The following is an 18,876-nucleotide window of genomic DNA, read 5'->3' as shown; positions in this document are numbered from 1 at the left end:
CAAGCCTTGAAGAACGAGCTCACCTGCATCCTCCGCAAAGCCGGCAAGGGAGGTTACGCCCTCAACGAGGGTTGAATGGTGGGAGGCGGGGCCGGTCGCTCGAAGCCACGCCCAGGGCGCACAAAAACTGGAGCCGAGTTTCTTCCCTTTCTCAGTCATTTTTGCATTTGTTATACCGGATGTGGTGGCGGTTGGGGGGGGGGAAACTAGCAATATGACGATGATGAGGCGCTGTTTAAAAAAACGTGTATAAGTGCATGTACACGCAAATATAATTTATCCGTGGGCTCCTGCAACATCCAAAATTATAAAAAAGTAGCTGCTACTGATTTTTTAAGTGACCTCTGCTTAGGCAGAACAGGTAGCTAATTTTTTGTTGCCCAGGCCCAAAATGGACTTCTAGATGGAGAACTGGTTGTTTCTATATTTGAATCCCATCGTTGCCTGTAAGGTAAACTTTTGCAAACAAAATAACCTTGTAATCAGTGGTGGGATTCAGCCAGTTCACACCAGTTCAATAGAATCGGTAGCAATTTTTTTTTTGCCCAGGCTCAGAATGGACCTCCGGAAGCGGCATCCACACAAGACAACATATTTGAATCCCACCACTGCTTGTAACCCTTGGGTAACAGTGTGACACCAGCTGATGTCAGTGACATGAAACAAAGCAAGTAAACTTGAGTTCTAAAAGTGTGCAAGGGTTATTTGCACCATAGAGCTATGAAGGTCAAATGTGGCTCTTTTAGGCTTGTGCCTCCGCATGCATATTTTCCAATGAGACAAACTGAGACAGGAAGATCATTTTATTACAATTTATCAGAATATTCAGACAAAAGAGATTCCTCTTGTAATGTATTGGGATTTACTTGACCTGCTTTCATGTGTCTTTTGAACACTGCTTAAGGTTGCTCAATTGGGGTGTCTGTGTAAGGGTCACTGACTTGCCAGACAAGCTGTCTCCAAGAGGATCATTGGAGGATTTGGGGTGGGAATTGGTTCCTTTAAACCTATTGGCCGCCGCCTAGTAGCCAACCATATAAGTAGCTGCGCAGAAGCCTGTTTTAGTTCTGTTCCTGTTTGCCTCAATAAAGCAATGTTCTTGTGTGCCACCTCTCGTCTGGCTTACTGCCTCCAAAGGACTCACTACACAACACCTCTCATTCAAAGAGGAAACCCCAATCTTTAGCTTACAACACCTTTTATAGTTAGCATAACAAAGAAACATCCAAGAGGAAAGTTGATTGGACAGGATAAAAGTAACCTCCCCTTTGCATAGGAAGTCAGTTACATGTGTTCAAGCATGTTACACATTTGCATCCCATAAAACAGAGGTGTCAAACTGCTGGCCCATGGGCTGGATGTGTCCTGGTGAAACTGCGCCCACTCCATTGCCTGCAATGGAAAAAAAAGTTGCAATATGTTGTGACACGTCACGTGATGTTGCAAGTTTGACACCCCTGCCAGAATATCACACATGTTCATTAAAATGAGGTCTGATGTCAGAAGTGGCGTAAATTGTAAGGGAAAAGGTTGTTTAGAGTTTGCTAAAGAGATAAACCAGACCCCAATTTGTACTAACAAACTTTTTTTTATCTTCAGATAATATTCAGCCTGTTTATCTCTTCAATTTAGGAATGTTAAAAGCTATTCCTAAATTCCTGTCTGTATTGTACCTGAACAGAGAACATAATCAATCTGAAGATTTATCTTTTCAGTTTAGAAATGTTAAAAGCTATCTAACCAATACAATATAGGATAAAACTATCCTATATTACAATCTGTAATGAACTAACATTATTTTAAAAGAGAGAAAATACATCAATATAAAATACAAAATAACTGTTAAAGGGTTCTGTAACTGGAACAAAAGGAAATTGTTTAGCCTAACTATTGCTATCTCGCTTTTGTAATCGTCATTTGGGTCAGGCACAAATTTCATGTAAGCCTGGGAAACGTACCTGGATGGGATGTGCTGAAGGAAGGAATAAGGGATTGTACAGGAATGATTGATGTCTTCCTTATGATGTAATGGCTCTGTTGTCAGATTTTCATTGGCTATCAAAGTTTATAAAGCAATGCTACTAACTTTCTAAGATGTGGCACTTCTGGACGTAACTCTGCCAGTGTTTCAGATTGTTTGCCACCCAGCTGTTTTATTTGATCAATTAAAGCACTGTTTCCTCAAGAAGCTTCCGTTTGAGTTGCCTGATTAGACTTTTAATGGTATCTTAAATTTAAGGCCAGTGACCTTACACTGTGTTAGTTAACAAATTACAAAATCCATGTCGTTTGTCCCTCAGCTGTTTTAAGGAGATGATCGCATCCACAAATGTGCTATGAGAGAATATAAAGATCAGGAGAAGAAAGGTCTATAGGACATGTTGCCCAAGACCCCAAGGCTGAGAGTGCCACTGTCCCATATGTTTAATGCTTAAAATATTCCCCCTTCCTCTTAAATCTACTTTTATTACAGGCTTTGGCAGCATTTCTATCAAGCAGTTGCAATTTTTATCTTTGTGTAAATCAATGTGTGTTTCTTTTAATCTTGAGAACTTTAAGATGTATGGACTTCAACTCCAGAATTCCTGGGGAATCCTCCTGCCTTATGCTGGCCAGGGATTTCCAGGAGCTAACGTCCACACATCTTAAAATTGCCAAGGTTGAAAAGCACTGGTATAAACCTTTTCGTAAATTTTGAACTGAAATGGGATACAAATGAGATATATTCTTTATCAGCACAACAATCATATCTGTCATTGCAACAGATCATCCTGGGAATCCTTCCTCCACGTTAACTTATACCTTATACTTTTCTGGGTGCTGGTACATCATCAAGGATATTAAATGAGTTACTGAGAGACTGGCAGGCAGTGATAAGTTTGCATGTTGTGAATTGCAACGTGATTTCTGCCATTTGCAGCAAGAGGCAATGTAGCAACACTTAGTTTATAGCAGGTGACACTAGTACTTAGGCCTGTTCCAGCATGCAGTTATCCTTTTAGGGCTTGTCATCTCATGAAACCTTTTTCTCAAAGTCAGCTCTAAGTTCTGATCTGGAAGATGTAATCAGAAAGAATGTGCCTTGTCAGAATGAGAAACCTATATACAAAGTTGGACTTTGAAGAAGCCCAATAAGAAGGCTGTTTCATCCTTTTGAATTTTAGTGTTGGAGAAGAAGGACAACCAGTAACAAGGCAGATGAACTCTGTTAAAGCAGTGATGGGAATTGGAACACTGATGGGGACGGATTGTAATAGATAAAATCTTTCCATTAAATTAACCATTAAATTAACTAACTTATGACATGAACTTACGCACTTACTCATAGCATGGGCCTGAAATTTCAGCTGTTACCAAACTACAAGTCCCAGAATGCTTCACCCTTACGTTGCCAACTAGTGCTAGTGAGTGCATAAGGGCCACACATTCTCCATCCATCCCTGACTTACGCCAGTCAGAATTTAGTTTTACAGTTAATGATCACCATACTGCTCCCATATTATCACTAGATTGGTTCTGATAGATGAAACCCATCAAAAGAACTTCAAGGCAAGAATTCTTCCTCAAAGAACATTTTATTCAGGAAACAAAGTATCGGCATTACATAGTTGAACCCAAAACTAAATTCCCTTCCCCCAGATACAAAGTAGCAAATTGTAATTCCCACCCCCATGAAGCAGTCATTAATCACATTCTCCAATTAGCCTAAAGCATGGGCTTTCTCCCCAGCTCCTAAGCCTGCCAAAATGTTATCAGTTTGTATCCTTGAGTTCCCACGAGCAGCATTATTATTATGGCTAGCTGAACTCAAGCATTCACCCCAACCCCACTTCTACACCTGATTTCTAAGTAGATGAAAAAGCATGTTAAAAGCATAGCAAAAATGGCTGCAATTTCCATCAGTTGTCAGAGCGGCAGCATCCATTTTTACAGTGTTGACACCATGAAGTAAAATAATAAATCACAAAAGTGAAAAATACCTTCAAATCTCACAAGACTGTCCAATTTTCTAATAGCTGTTTTCTCACATGTTTTCACATGAGTTTTCAAATGATGCACTTGGGAGATCTGGTGATATTTTTGCATTGATTTTTGTTAAATGATTTAAATTTTTATTTTCCTTTTTAATCATAGGTGACTAAGCCAACATACAAAATTACATGCTAGCAAAGTAAAGTTGCAGATCCCAGCTCCAGAAGATCAGCCTTCTGCTGAAGAGAAAAATATCCTGCTGCTTCACCACAAAGCAGGCAAGTGCTGAAAACCTCATTCACTTTGGCACTTGACATCCCATAATAATAATATTCCATTTGTCATGGGCATAATATTAAGAGCCTTATTACTTTACATGGTTGGAGGCATAGTCAGCTGCATAAAATGTATACAGCCTGGAGATGCACATCATGGCACATGGCCTATAATTTTTTTTAAAGAAAGACATAAATATATACTGAGGCTTCCTGTGCCTTACCTGAGCTAAATACTTATTGTAGTTGCTCACCAGATGTCATCCACTAGCAATCATTAATTTCTAAAGTATTCTTTTAGCTCCCTTCTCACGAGTCACTGTAACTAAGTTGTTAGAATTTGACTTAATCATAATTTGACAATCTTTGAGGGCACACAAGCATATTTTTAGATAGAGGGTGGCTTCAAAAGTCTCCTCCTTGTCAGAAAAGTGGAAGCAAGGAGTCCTGATGCAGAGCAACACCTTTTGGAGGTAACCCTTTTTTCAATTCTTTCTTTTATGTGCTGACTTTATTAATCTATATTTAATCTATCTTTATTTGTCTGTCTGTCTGTCCGTCTGTCTCTGTCCGTCCATCCATCCATCTATCTATCTATCTATCTATCTATCTATCTATCTATCTATCTATCTATTTATCATCTATCTATCTACCTACCTACCTACGTACCTACCTGTCTATTTGTATCCCGGGTTTATTATTTTTTCAAAAAAGACTCTCATTTGGACACACCCAGAAAAAAGAAAGAGAAAACACAAATTAGCACTGTGAAGGAGTTGAAACAACTGAATGCAAGTTGGGCATTTGTGGAGGAAGGTCAGAAAAGTCAAGATGGCAGCTTCAACCACAAGATCAGACATATCCCTTTTTAAATGGACTGCATATTAAAAAGGGAATAGGGCTTCAGTTGGATAGCCATGGCTGCTACTGATTTTTTTTTTTTACATTCTCCTCATCCCCAACACACATGTGGAGGTGCATTTGAATAATAAAAAGCTTTTGAAAATAAGCCAAGCATCCTTTCTGGTCTCTGGAAGTAGGTCGCTCACCTATGATGTGGCAAAAAGAAATTCCACACCAATATATTCTGTCCTCAGCCCTGGAGCAGAGATGATGCTTATCCCATTTTTTTCCTAGTATACATTTTCTTTGTGCATTTCATTATATTGTCTCCGCTGTAGTGTGGTATTTATCACCCCATTAAATGGACTGGATGTGCCCACCAAAAAGAGTGGAGATCAAAACACCTCCTCACCAGAAATCAACAACCAGTTTAAAGGAGATTAATACCAAGATTAATACTAGACAGGGCTTTTCAACCAGTGGTACGGGTACCACCTGTGGTACATTGGCACCTAGCAGGTGGTACGGGGCCATCCTAGAAAAGTGGTAATGGGGGAGGGGAATGAGCTGAACCAGTGGCAGCACCACACAAGCTTGAGCGAGAGACGTCTGGAGCTGCAGGGCTGTCAGGGCTCAGCGGAAGCGCCAGGATCAGCGCTTCTTTGGGGCTGTCAGGGCTCAGTGGAAGCACCAGGATCAGTGCCAGGCTCCAGCTGGAGCTCAACACTGATCCTGGCTTGTCTGCTGAGCCCAGAAGAAGCGCCGATCAGCTGGAATGTTGCAGAATCTCCAGGGTCTTGTGATTTACATTCAAATGCTTGGCAATTGATTCATATTTATGATGGTCACAGTGTCCCAGGGTCATGTGAAGTGACCCAAACCTGCTGCAACCACCCAGCAGATGGGGGGGATAAACACTAAACACCCCACCCCCAGCTGCCAATCCTCAACAGAAATGCTCACAACAATGAAAACCTCAGACAGGAGGAAGAACACCGCCGGGCGGGCAGGCAGGGGTCTTGCTCGGCTGTGGCTTGGGGGGCACTTTTTTCAGTGCCATTGTAACTTCAAACAGTTACTAAGCGACCTGTTGTAAGTCGAGGACTACCTGTACTTCATCACTTTTTTCCTTTTTTTTTTGATCATCAAGTTTTTGACACCTTGCTAGGTGACTGGTGGTACTCGGATGTTGCCATATCCTAAAAGTGGTACAATGGGTGAGAAGGTTGAAAAGCCCTGTACTAGACCATCAATCAAGAAGCAAACAATACCCCTATCAAGGAACTATACATTCAAAAAACAAGCTTCATTTTGAAATTAAATATAATAATGAAGATGATGATGATGATGATGATGATGGAAGGGACCTTGGAGGTCATCTAGTCCAACCCCCTGCTAAGGCAGGAAACCCTATACCATTTCAGACAAATGACTGTCCAGTCTCTTCTTAAAAACTTCCAGTGTTGGAGCATTCACCACTTTTGGAGGCAGGTTGTTCCACTGGTTAGTTGTTCCAACTGTCAGGAAGTTTCTCCTTAGTTCTAGGTTGCTTCTCTCCTTGACTAGTTTCCATCTGTGGCTTCTTGTCCTATCAGTAAACAGCAGCTTAATTAAGGAACCACCAAGAATACTCGCACCAATTGTGACAGGCAAGCCACTGTTCATTTATTTGTATCCCACCTTTCTTATTTTTACAAATAACTCAAGGCGGGAAACATATTCACCCCATCATCTTCCTCCTATTTTCTCCACAACAACCCTTTGAGATGGATTGGGCTGAGAAAGAGTGACGGGCCCCAAGTCATTCAGCTGGCTTTAATGGCTAAGGTAGGACTTCAGCTTACATCGCCTGCTTTCTAGCCTGCTGTCTTAACCACTACTAGATCAAATTGGCTCCTAATACATATCAGCTCCAGTAGATAAAAAGAGAGGAAATCCCACTCCCTTCTAGCACTGATGAGGTTAGCTAGTTTGGTAATAAAATGCCTGCAAGAAAACAACCAAACTCACAGAGCACCAAAGACCCACAGTTCAAGCTACAAATGCTCTCTTCCATCAAAAGCCAGGAAATGTAGTGATTAAGGCATCAAACTAGAAACTGGAGACTATGAGTTCTAGTCCCATCTTAGATAAAAAGCTAGCTGGGTGACCTTGCTTGGGCTAATAATCATTTCCTCTTAGCCCAGAGAAATAGGAATGGCGCACCACTTCTGAAAATCCTTACCAAGAAAACATCAGTCCTTCATTCAGTCACCAGAGGTCAACACTGACTCAACAATGACACAGGCAAAAAGATCCTCTAGGGCAGGGGTAGGCAACCTCGGCTCTTTTATGACTCATGGACTTCAACTCCCAGAAATCCTGAGTCAGCTCAGGAATTCTGGGAGTTGAAGTCCATGAGTCATAAAAGAGCCGAGGTTGCCTACCCCTGCTCTAGGGGAAAAAGTACTCTTACTGCCCCAACTATCAGGAAGTAAAGGGAGCTGAAGCAGGGAGGAGCTGCTTTACAGTGGCAGTGGCAAACTTCTGAGAGTTCCCCAAGAGAGATCTGGCTGGCACCAGACATGAATACATTGCGAAGGATATTGAAATCAGAGCCTCTTTTGTTTTACATATTCTTGTTTTGTTCTTTGACTTATGATTTTTTTTGTTTTATGTTTTAAAACATGTAGCAGATGCTTTGAATTTATTTTCTATGAGATCGGTTGCCAAAAGCTGAATTGTGGCGAGGTCGACACGTAAGAAGTAAATAAGCAAAGCTCTGTAAGAAGGTAGGGATCATAGCAGTAAGGATGCTATATTGCTCATGAAGATGAGGGCCAATTATTCATGGATTAGGGCCCATTGGCTTTGCAAGCTCCTTTGTTTACTAGTTAATTCTGCAGTTAATTACACCATCAGCTGTGCATGTTTTTACTCACTAGAGGGATTAAATCACTTCAATACAAGCTGAACAGAACAGAAAATAGCCTCTCTTTCAAAGACTTTATTTCAAAATAAGGAGCAATTGTTTCGCCAAATTGTAAGAAATAAAATGCTCTCCAAAATGATGACAGCTGATGTCTAAGTAAACAAAAAAAGAAACGGTTATTGCCACTGATGCAGAGATGAACAATATGCTCTGTGTGTGTGTGTGTGTGTGTGTCACATTGTTCTGGTGGCCCGCAGGCCAGATGGCTCATGTGCGGGCCATACTCACCATGACTCTGCAAAGGCAGAAATGTTGTGATATGTCACGATATGTCATGTGATGTGATTGAGTTTGACACCCATGCTCTACTCTAAGGCAATGGGATTGTATTTCAGAATAACTGAGTTGGAAGGGACCTTGGAGGTCTTCTACTCCAACCCCCTGCTCAAGTAGGAGACTCTGTACCATTTCAGACAAATGGCTGTCCAATCTCTTCTCAAAAACCTCAAGTGATTTCAATACAAGTGAATACAGGTCAACTTAAAACCATTCATTTAACAGTTCAGAATTATGATGGTGCTGAAAAAAAATAATTTACAACCTGCACTCAGAGTTGTCATCTGATTGCAATCTGGGCACTTGGCAACCAGCTCACATTTATGATGGCTGCAGTGTTCTCTGTTTATGTGGTTGTGATTTGCAACCTTCCCAGCTACGTTCTCACAAGCAAAGACAATGGATGAAGCCAGATTTATTTGGCAACCATGGTAAAAATGGTCATAAAGTTAAGTCTGGTTATGTGATGACTTTCTTAATAACCATCCTTAACCATTCTTAATAACTGTCCTCGGCCCAGTTCCTGCCAACCTAGCAATTTGAAAGTATAAATATGCAAGTAGATAAATAGGTACCACTTAAGTGGGTCGGTAACAGCGCTCTGTGATGTCCTGCTGCTCACATGACCACAGAAATGGCTCAATGGCCTTGAAACAGAGATGAGCGATGCTCCCTGTAGTCGGCAACAACTAGCAGAGTAAAATCCTCAGGAACTCCTTTACCTTTTACCTCTTTCTCTTTCCTTCCTCTTCCAGTATAGCTGCCTTTCCTCTTCGTTCATTTCCATCTTGCGTTTCTCTTCTTTTGTTGTTCTTGTGTGTGAGACTGATTGGTACATGCAAATGGAGAAAATCACTTAATTTTATAAATGGGATAGCTTATTTACAGGCAATTAATTTTAATCATAAATATTTGCTCAAGCATTATTGCCATTAGACTGTGCTTTCCAGCACACATGTTTACAAAGGAGAAGAAAGTGTTCAGAAGTGGTTTCATCTGAAATTGGGCAGCCTTAAGCTGAAGATGAAAGGAACCTGTCCAAAGGACAGTGAGCTTTGGGATATACATTCAGTAACAAATAGCTGAATTTGAATTTCATTGCTGTTTTTTTCTTTGATTAGCTACCTTACCAGTGAAAACAGGATAGATACAAATCCTGGAAAGAATGGCATGGGTTCAGGAAAATAAAGACAAGTGATTTAATTTGCTCAATGGTTAGAGAGCGTCCCCAGCCTGAGTCTATTTGTATGCCAGGGAACTTGGATAATGATGGCAAGAATAACAAAAATAACACCATCAGTTTTAACACCAAGTCAGTGTTGCCCCTTGGCAACCCCTTAGATTAGTCCCTGCACTTTTGGGGGGGGGGAACTGGCTTGCCCTTGGCTTTTCCCTCCTAAAGCTGAGAGAGAGTGAGTAGCCCAAAGTAGTCCTGAATTCCTATGAACAGCTAAACTCTCTCAGCCCTAGGAAGACGGTAATGGCAAACCAATTCTGAAACCTTATCAAGAAAACTGCAGGGACTTATCGACATAGTTGCCAGGAGTCAACAATAACACATGCACACATCCTCAAAGACTGATTTCATCCCGTTGTGCCATCTGCTGAAGGTAATTCTAGTATTATGACTTTAAATCAGCATCTTGAACGGTTGAAAATCAGTGTTCAAACAGTGGGGCCGACAAGAGGATTTAAATATCCATTTATTTAGGATTCTGCATTCACCTGGTTTACCCATTTTACGAGCTGTGCTGAGAATAATGGAACCTATTCAACAAGATAGTGCTGAACTACGACTTTAAGCATCCTACCCTTGTTGGTGATGGTCAATGCCTCACATTCCATACTGTCCTCTGAAATAGGCTCTTCTCTACAGGAGACATTCCTGGTTAGTTGGGTTCTTCCCAATTCAGCGGAAGATAACAACTCCTGATGTCAAAGGATGGGGGCAGAGAGTGTGGGGGGCAAATGGAATGAATGTATTAACCTCCTCACTCAGCCCCCTTTCCCAGGTCTTCACTTATTATGCTTCACATCATCCTGGATCTTTCTGGCATGTGGTTCCCGCAGGTTGCTCTGCTGTCTTTATTTTCCATTACCAATACCACAGCCACCGAAATGTGCCTCCGTGCGTTTTCTCTTCTCATCTGCCCATGTGTAGTAAGCCTAATGAGCATCCCCTAGAGCTGAAAAACAGAATATCAGGTGCCTCTTGGGGGGGGGGTCATAGTGTGTTCAGCAAAACACACAGCTGCTGGCTCTAAAAACACAGAGCATAATGTGAGGTGTAATATAGCAGTGGGCTTAAGATTTAAAATAAAAAGATATCTAGACTGTTAGCATTTGGCTTGCCACAAGGACAGAATCTATGCTGGAATCCTTTCCATATAGTGAGCCACCCTACCCCACCCCAGCAGTGAGAATTGTCCAAAATTCAATTTAAAAAATGCAGATCTTTGAAAGACACATGCAAAGCCTCCCCCTCCCGAAGATGAATAGCAAAACAATGCAACCTCTTTACTTTTGAGACAAACCACAACATCTCTTTATTCTGATGAAAAGAATCATAGCACCACCATAGTGCTAAGCTCTTCAATAGGTTGAAGCCAAGGTGGCTTAACACTAGGCACAAAACATAACATTCACTCAGTAGACACAGGTAAGGAATGTCCTTTGCAACTAGGGGAGAAGGAAGAGGTATCCAAAATAAGTTGGGTTCTGGACCACCTACTGAAGTGCAGATGCAGATTCTGCATATTGCTAGACAGGGGTGTCTGTAAGGCATGGACAAAAGAGTCAAGATGGTAGTTATGATGGCCCAATCACAGGTTCCCCCCCCCTTTTTGATATATTGTTAGGTATTTTGGAGACAGGATATGTCAGGCCCAAGCCCATAGATGGGACAGTGAAATCAAATCAAGTCCAATCCTTTATTTGCTTACACCTAATGGACAGAATCTTCCCAAGCTAAAGCTGTAACCATCTAACATACCAGGTGTATCCTAAGAGATTTTAGTCGGGGATACACTGAGCTCTTCCCTCCTTCCCCATCCAGCTCGGAACTACACAGTCGCTTAACACAGGCCTTTCTCTGGGGCAGCTCTGGGTTGCCAGAAGTCTCTTCAGCTGCTCCTCTAGGTGCACATCCCATCACAGGTCAGGAGATCTTGTCTATCTGCTAACACTGACAGCCGCAAAACATTTCCCTTTGTTTGGGGGCATTTATTATACCCTTTCTTGCCCACTGCCCCTTGGGTGAAACAGAGAACTTAATAGCAATAGGACTTAGACTTATATATTGCTTCCTTGTGCTTTAAAGCCCTCTCTAAGCAGTTTACAGAGTCAGCCTATTGCCCCCCCCCCCAACAATCTGGTTCCTCATTTTACTGCCCTTGGAAGGATGGAAGGCTGAGTCAACCTTGAGCCCGTGAGGATTGAACTCCTGGCTGTGGGTAGAGTTAGCCTGCAGTACTGGATTCTAACCACTGCACCACCAAGGATCTTAATGCCTAATTCAGGGGTAGGCAACCTCGGCTCTTTTATGTCTCATGGACTTCAACTCCCAGAATTCCTGAGCCAGCATAGCATAGCTGACTCAGGATTTCTGGGAGTTGAAGTCCATGAGTCATAAAAGAGCCGAGGTTGCCTACCCCTGCCCTAGAGGATCTTTTTGCCTGTGTCATTGTTGAGTCAGTGTTGACCTCTGGTGACTGAATGAAGGACTGATGTTTTCTTGGTAAGGATTTTCAGAAGTGGTGCGCCATTCCTATTTCTCTGGGCTAATTTTTTAATTTTAATCCCATTTATATCCCGCCCTTCTCCGAAGACTCAGGGCGGCTTACAATTTAAGCACAAACCAATGTGCTTAGCAATAGCCTTCATTCTATGTATATGCCTGCTTATTAGGGCTTTTGCCCCCCCCAAGCGGCATTATTACAAAGTCAGCTTATTGCCCCCAACAATCTGGGTCCTCATTTTACCTACCTCGGAAGGATGGAAGGCTGAGTCAACCTTGAGCCTGGTGGGATGCGAACCTGCACTAATTGCAGGCAGCTGGTGTTACTTAAGGAGGCATTAGCCCACTGCTCCACCAAGGCTCCTTAAGTCCATGAGTCATAAAAGTTGAAGTCCATGAGTCATAAAAGAGCCGAGGTTGCCTACCCCTGGCCTAATTAATTGCCCCCCCACCCCCCAACCGCCTTGCATTCCCAGCTCTCTTGTCAATTTCCAGGGTGATGGGAGGATTCTATTTTAATTCTTTCTAGTCAGTACTACAAAGCCCATAAGAAGCTCCTGGCCTGATGCTCCCTGCTATGATAAATAAAGCACTCTTTCCTCTGACAGTGCTCTACGGAACCAAGTTTGCGATATGAAAATTATCTCACTTCCCCTCCACACAAGAAAGAAACAAACCCTATTAAGCCTAGCAGTGCTGAAAAGGGAAGCTGGCAAAAAAGCTGTCAATGACAACCCTCCCACCCACCCAGTTCTGTTTGGGCTACTGAGCTACTGGATTACTAAAACCCAAGCCACTAGGTAGCAAAGGGAAAAAAAATCCTTTACTGTCATCTAGTGGTCATTTGTATCTTTGCAGCCCAGGTACAGCAGCCTGGGACAAGGGGCAAAGAGGTTAAATTAGCATTTCGTTTTAGTCCTTAAGTACAGAAGCTAGGAAAAGAGGTAAGACAAGAGTTCCCACCAATGAAAAAAATGAAAAAGCTGCACTTTAAGCAATAGTCTAGCTTTGCAGCAACATGCTGTACCTGAGTCAGAAATAATAACCCCACTCTCCAGTGTTGCAGTTATCACTGGCAACATAACAGTCTGGGGTTGTTTTCAAACTGATGTGGAACCTTCAAATGGTAGGATAGAGATATTCATGGGCTATGTTAGGGTTTTACTTATATAAAGTTCCACTCTGGATAGCCACACAGTGTGAGGGTCCAAACAGCTCTATACTCCTCTGAGATCACCAGTGAGAAGGATTTGCTTTATGAAAGATTGCAAACTGCCACCTGGCAGGAAGCCCACAAAAGTTTATATCACAGCTTGCTAATCCCTTTGGAAACTCAAGGGAGGCTGAGTGCTATTCATTAAAAGGTCTTAAAATTTGAGGGGGGGGAGAAAAACTGTTTCTTTAAATGGGGATTACAGAATTCTCTCTTCATACAGGCACTTCAACAAGCACTGCTGTTATACAAACCTCCATCCAATCAGAATCTTCCCTTTACTTTCAAAAAACACCACCACTAATCGGCAGCAGTCATTGTAAGCACCCATCCTGCTCTTGAAGTTGGCGCCATATCAAAAATGTCGGAAGCTGCAGCTGTGCGGAGATGAAATTGGCCTTGTGCACAGAACAATCACACTGAGCATTGCATGCTCTGACCTAGCTTTGACTTCAAGCAGAAATGTAAAGAAATCTTAATTATCTAAGATTACTACATCCAGTTTACAGAATTTCAGAATATCACTAGATAGCAGCAAACATTTTAAAAACCTATTTTTTGCCATCTGATGGACATCCATACTTTTTCAGCCTTCTAGCCTTATAATTATCTCCATGGGCTCTTGTTGATTCAGTCATTAACTTTGCACAAGCTCTCCTGAGAATGACTGAAATACTGCTGTAGGGAACAAACCCCTATTTTGCTGCATCTTTCTCCCCATTTCCCCACAGTTTAGAATTTTCAGAAGAACAGTCCTGCAAACCTTAAAGGGATTTCAAAGCCGTCTAAACATCAGTCTTGGACAATCTCGCAAAAGCCACAAGGGTTGGATGTAGTTAGTACTTGGCCTGTAGACCAATAGGAAATCTGAGATCTGCAGATCACATTGGTTGTTGATGAACCTACTAGAAGTTCAGCTCAACTCAGCTCAAGTGAGTCTTAACTTACTATTTAAAAATGGTGGGTAAAATGTCTTTTCTTCCATTACTGATTATTCCTTTTGAAGAACTCTTAGTACATTTCCACCAATATCAGCATTCTTCCAGAACATAAAGATGTTCTTCAGAGAACATCTTTAAATGTTTCCTGAAAAGAGGTCAGGAGCCAGAGAAGCCTTCTGACTTCCTCTTCTTGTTGTTGCTCTTTGCTGAGTCATAGAGAAGTAGGTGACGAAGCAGAGAGCCCAGAAGGTTGAGACTGGGGCTTGCAGATTTTTGTTTTCCAGATGTTACATCTATCCATTACTCCTTCTCCTGCCTTCAGGTGCTTTGGAGAATAGATTGACACACACACACCTCTTCTTAGTGGCAGCCCTTTAGATATTAGAACACTGCTATCATGTCCCCCCTTGTCCTTCTCTTCATTAGACATACCCAGTTCCTACAACCGTTCTTCATATGTTTTAGCCTCCAGTCCCCTAATCATCTTTGTTGCTCTTCTCTGTACTCTTTCTAGACGTCTCAACATCTTTTTTATATCGTGGTGACCAAAACTAAATTTAGCTTCATGTGAGCCCAGGCTGTACATTTATTTATTTTTTTGGCTCCCTTGCAAACAACTAAGTGCCATTACAGTACAGAAGGCACAATTTGTGGTTGGCAGCCCCAGCTGACTTTCTGATGTTCTGTTCTGATGTTTGCAGATCATCCATCTAACAATGCTGTGACATCACTGAAGGGATATACCTGATTAACCCCCCCCCCTTTTTTTTTTACTTATAACGTTAGTTTTAAAGGTAGGGAAGGAAACAGGAAGCCATCCAAGGGCAAATCAGTCACATTGGAAAATGTGCCCATGTTGGATAGATGATATCTGGGAATTTTGCCACTTAAAGTATCTTATAATACTCTATGCTAATCTGAAATTACAGAAAAGGAGGAAAGGAGGGGAGGGGAGGGAAGGGAAAGATTGGTCATACTCTCACAACAGGCTTAGAATCATTCTTGTTGGATACATAATCCCATTGCCAAATTAAGTCCTCCATGCAGAACTGAAGACTCCCCTGGTGTCTTACTTTCCATCTTTTTTCCAATACTCTTAGTACATAAAAATGTAAAAGTTTGAACAACCAAATGCCATGCTCTTTGGGACTGTTCTTACTAATTAATCAAACTTGTTACCAGTGGTTTTATAGAGTTCTGTACCTTTTTATAAAGACATTTACATTATAGATAATGTAAAAGGTCACCTGTTGTTCTCCCTACCTTTGCCTTTTTGATGTTTGAAAATGTTTTAAGAAATTAATATCACGCTGTATTTTTAGCCAGGTGTATGGAGTGGTGTGTGTGCTTGCTCAGATGTGATTCAATGGGAATGCACACTAAATTGGAAATTATTCATAATTCTTACCTTAGGTTTGATCTAGACTTTCAAGAATAAAGAAAGTCTTTCATCCAGCTTTGTAAAATTGGGTTTTGAACAATATCCGTACTTGTTTGTTTGGGAAGTTGGTGAATCTCAGCATCCGTAACTGACAAATCTCAAATCACACCATCCTTTTCTAAACATTCACAAAGGAAGAATAATATTCAGCAAAGGCTGGACGTTTGCCGTGAATGTCAACCTGCTGAAACAGCAGGTGCTTTTCTGATTTCCTTCTGTTCTTTTAATGTCAGATACAGCTTACTTGCTTTGACCTCATATCTTGTATTTGCTCTCTTGCTGGGCTGCAAGGAGATGCCGAACAAGAATAGAGAAATGAATGTAAAATGTCATGAATTTAAGACAGCGAAATGAAGTCTTTCATGTCACTGAATGAATGAATTAGATATGCAAATGAAAGCACATAATGGCAGCTGTATTATTTCCACATACTGAGCCCTCTTTTGTATCAGAAGAATTCATTAAATAAACAAAATTAACTGGATTCACAATGCCCACAACAAAAAATGATGCATCTAACCCAGGAGTTCCCAACCAGGGGTGAGAGATAATATTCCAGGGGGTGCAAAAACTTGGGTTTTCAAAATTATAGTGTATATGCATAATTCGTTGCTGTTATTTTGAACTTTTGTAAGGGGTGTGAGAATATGTCAGAAGCGTTCTAGGGGTGCGGGGTATAGAAAAGGTTGGGAGCCACTGATCTAACCACACACTTCACGGGTTCTTTCTTACAACATGCCAAGTAGAGGCATGGGGGATACAAAAGCACAATCGTGTAAAGTCACATCTGCAGCTAAAAAAAAGGAGTAGTTACAGCCACCATCTTATTTTTTTTTATACCCCCTACTCCATATATGCATCTGCTTAGAGTGCTGCAGAAATGATGTTTTAGCTGACAATTGGTGTTATCCTTGGTGAATGTTTTGTGGTTCAGTAGATTGTGTGAACTACCTGTACTGCAAACCCAGAGTACACAATGAGCCCTAGGAAATGAGTTAATTTAATGTCTAAGGGAAGCATTGTTGCATGAATTTTCCTGCTGTTTTACAAATCACAGCACACTGTACTTTGTGTATTCAATCATCCTTTCGCTGTTGTCCCTTACGTTCCCATTTAATCAATAAAGGAGAATATTTTAGTTTAGGGTTGAAAAGAGGGACTGCTTGGTGCTCTCTGAGCTTGGTTGTTTTCTTGCAGATGTTTCATTACCCAAACTAGGTAACATCATCAGTGCTAGTTTGGGTTATGAAACATCTGCAAGAAAGCCACAAAGTTCAGAGAGAACCCAGGATCCCCTCATTCCCATTTAATGCCCACCACTTGCCAGTCTGAACACTGGGCCAGTCAGCCTCCATCTGGATTGAGACTTGTTTGTGGGCTGCCTAGCAGGAATCTGGCTAGTAAATTTAATAGTCTGGGCATATACACTAGATAGATAGATAGATAGATAGATAGATAGATAGATAGATAGATAGATAGATAGATAGATAGATAGATAGATAGATACTGTAGATAGATAGATAGAGAGGGGGGATCAAGAACTATTATGCTGGACTAAGTGGAACTAAGTGCTGGTTCTTACCTATAAAGCCCTACATGGCTTAGGCCCGGGATATTTACAGGACCGTCTGCTGCCGGGAACGACTTCCCATCGCCCTGTGCGCTCACACAGGGAGGGTCTCCTCAGGGTGCCGTCAGCCAGACAATGTCGGCTGGTGACCCCCAGGGGGAGGGCCTTCTCTGTTGGGGCGCCTGCCCTTTGGAATCAGCTCCCCCGAGAACTTCGGATGGCCCCAGATCACCGGTCCTTTCGTCGCGACCTAAAGACATACCTTTTCCAACTGGCCGACCTGGACTGATGACGGGGGTTTTAATCATGTTTTTAATTTTTATTGTTTTTAGTGGGGCTTTGTAAATTTAATCTCTTTTAATATTTGTATTTATTGTTTTATTGTTGTTTTATTGTTGTTAGCCGCCCTGAGTCCTTCGGGAGATAGGGCGGCATATAAGTCCCATAATTAAATTAAATTAAATTAAATTAAATTAAATTAAATTAAATTAAATTAAATTAAATTAAATTAAATTATTAAATTAAATTAAATTAAATTATTAAATTAAATTAAATTAAATTAAACTTTGTTCAGATTCAGTAGGGTAGCCATTATGTTCATCCTGAACCTCCTGGAAGGTCTCTACACAGATTTATGTTGCTCTGTGTCAAACACCACGCAACAGTGAATCTTCCCATCTATATTAATCTTTATTTTAAACCACCCATTAGCTGAACACCTCTTTTTAATGATCTGTTCTACAATAAAACCCACTAAAACGTAATCTAAATAAAAACATATACAGTACAATTAAATCAAATTCAAAATAAACACTCCATATAAACTAGGAAACTGCCAGGCAGTCATTCAGAAGCTAAGAACTATAATATAATTCAATTCAAAATTCTTGGATTCCCCCCCCCCAAGTCTGCACCTTACACTGACATGATGCTAACAGGGGCACCAGTCCAGCCCCACTGGGGAGGGAATTCAAAAAAAGTCTATGGGGGCAGCACAGAAAAAGTTATTCTGGCCAGTACAAGTAGCCTTTGCCTTACAACCACAATTGATCCCAAATTTTCTGTTGCTAAGCGAGACATTTGTTAAGTGAATTTTGCCCTGTTTTACAAACTTTCTTGCCACAGTTAAGTGAATCACTGCAATGTTAAGTTAGTATCATGGTTAAGTGAACCTGGCTTCCCCATTGATCACACGGCCCTGGGACACAGCAATGGTCATAAATATGGGTCAGTTGCCAAGCATCTGAATTTTGATCAGGTGACCACAGGGATGATCCAATGGCCGTAAGTATGGAAAATGGTCCTGTCACTTTTTTCATTGCTGTGGTAACTTTGAACAAATGGTCACTAAACGAATTGCTGTAAGTCGAGGACTATCTGTACCTGTTCTCTATGACAGTGTTTCCCAACCTTAGGAACTTGAAGATGCGTGGACTTCAACTCCCAGAATTCCCCAGCCAGCATAGCTGGCTGGGGAATTCTGGGAGTTGAAGTCCACGCATCTTCAAGTTCCTAAGGTTGGGAAACGCTGCTCTATGAAATGGGAAAGGCCATTTATCCACGCGGTGGAGAACAGGAGCTATATAGCAGCGTTTCCCAACCTTAGGAACTTGAAGATGCGTGGACTTCAACTCCCAG

The sequence above is a fragment of the Vipera berus genome, assembly GCF_964194415.1.
Source record: "Vipera berus genome assembly, chromosome: 1".
Taxonomy (NCBI): Eukaryota; Metazoa; Chordata; class Lepidosauria; order Squamata; family Viperidae; genus Vipera; species Vipera berus.
This window is presented reverse-complemented; position numbering follows the sequence as displayed.